This window comes from Electrona antarctica (genome assembly GCF_951216825.1).
Source record: "Electrona antarctica genome assembly, chromosome: 8".
NCBI lineage: Eukaryota > Metazoa > Chordata > Actinopteri > Myctophiformes > Myctophidae > Electrona > Electrona antarctica.
In genome coordinates, this window is record NC_136789.1 from 33,038,055 (window position 1) to 33,040,088 (window position 2,034).

Genomic DNA, 2,034 nt, shown 5'->3' on the forward strand with positions numbered 1-2,034 from the left:
GTCGCAAGACACATTTCAGTGCAAACAGTGCAGTTGAGGACCTTTGGCAGAGGACTGGTCCGACCGGAGCTTCTATGAGGACGTTTGGCAGAGGACTGGTCCGACCGGAGCTTCTATGTGCTCTAAGTGTTGTTCATTATTTTTCATGCATGGGAAGACATTTCCGACAGAATAATTAAGAATAAAGAAGAAAGAGTTCAAAAATACAAGAGGGACGGGCAGCTATGTCCGCAAAAAAACAAAAACATTTCAAAGTTACAATGATGCAAGTGGCATTGCTCACATCTCTCCTTACTTGATCTCTAAATGGAGGTTAACCATAACGTGCACATCAGACCCACGAGGCCCGTCCATCTCTAATGGAGGGTCACCATAACGTGCACATCAGACCCACGAGGCCCGTCCATCTCTAATGGAGGGTCACCATAACGTGCACATCAGACCCACGTGGCCCGTCCATCTCTAATGGAGGGTCACCATAACGTGACATCAGACCCACGAGGCCCGTCCATCTCTAATGGAGGGTCACCATAACGTGCACATCAGACCCACGAGGCCCGTCCATCTCTAATGGAGGGTCACCATAACGTGCACAGACGCTGCTTGCAGCTTTATTTGATTATTGAATTCCCTTTACAGGGTCTGTAATGTTTCTAATGAGACTGCATGTCTTTACAGGGTCTGTAATGTTTCTAATGAGACTGCATGTCTTTACAGGGTCTGTAATGTTTCTAATGAGACTGCATGTCTTTACAGGGTCTGTAATGTTTCTAATGAGACTGCATGTCTTCTTCAGAAACCTTTTAGTCAACAGAGAAACAAAACATGTGCAAAATCAACTTTATTTTGTTCGTGTTGAGATTACAATTTTAACCCAAGTAAACAAAGTCCAATTAAAACAGAAGTGGATAATTAGTAACGTGTATGTATTGTATTAAACATATAAAATCTAAACCAACCATATTATGTTGACATAACTAGTAGTGTGCTGTTTCATCCTGTAGGTGTCACCGATGATACTAACCAAGGCTCTGTTCCATTTAGTGTAGTATTAGCTCAGTGGGCTCTGTTCCATTTAGTGTAGTATTAGCTCAGTGGGCTCTGTTCCATTTAGTGTAGTATTAGCTCAGTGATACCGTCCCAATATAAAGAACCACCAAGTCTTTCCGGGGCGGCACACAGTCACCTCGGGCGTACAGCCTGGTTCTCCGCCCCACCGAGAGGTCTGCGTGAGGCCGCCCCACCGAGAGGTCTGCGTGAGGTCGCCCCACCGAGAGGTCTGCGTGAGTCCGCCCCACCCAGAGGTCTGCGTGAGGACGGCGAGCCCCACCGAGAGGTCTGCGTGAGGCCGCCCCACCGAGAGGTCTGCGTGAGGCCGCCCCACCCAGAGGTCTGCGTGAGGACGGCGAGCCCCACCGAGAGGTCTGCGTGAGGACGGCGAGCCCCACCCAGAGGTCTGCGTGAGGACGGAGAGCCCCACCCAGAGGTCTGTGTGAGGACGGGGAGCCCTACCCAGAGGTCTGCGTGAGGACGGGGAGCCCCACCCAGAGGTCTGCGTGAGGACGGGGAGCCCCACCCAGAGGTCTGCGTGAGGACGGGGAGCCCCACCCAGAGGTCTGTGTGAGGACGGGGAGCCCCACCCAGAGGTCTGTGTGAGGACGGGGAGCCCCAGCCAGAGGTCTGCGTGAGGACGGAGAGCCCCACCCAGAGGTCTGCGTGAGGACGGGGAGCCCCACCCAGAGGTCTGCGTGAGGACGGGGAGCCCCACCCAGAGGTCTGCGTGAGGACGGCGAGCCCCACCCAGAGGTCTGCGTGAGGACGGGGAGCCCCACCCAGAGGTCTGCGTGAGGACGGGGAGCCCCACCCAGAGGTCTGCGTGAGGACGGCGAGCCCCACCCAGAGGTCTGCGTGAGGACGGGGAGCCCCACCCAGAGGTCTGCGTGAGGACGGGGAGCCCCACCCAGAGGTCTGTGTGAGGACGGGGAGCCCCACCCAGAGGTCTGCGTGAGGACGGGGAGCCCCACCCAGAGGTCT

At 54.9% G+C, this 2,034-nt stretch overlaps 1 long non-coding RNA gene across 1 annotated transcript; it reads right to left on the reverse strand.

Annotated features, from left to right (window-relative positions):
- Nucleotides 1–824: 824 nt before the first annotated feature.
- On the reverse strand, nt 825–1,201 carry LOC306928572. The gene is made up of 2 exons (XR_013790713.1): nt 1,137–1,201; nt 825–1,066 (listed from the first exon to the last, which is right to left on the reverse strand). It is a non-coding gene; the product is annotated as an uncharacterized lncRNA (long non-coding RNA).
- Nucleotides 1,202–2,034: the final 833 nt, after the last annotated feature.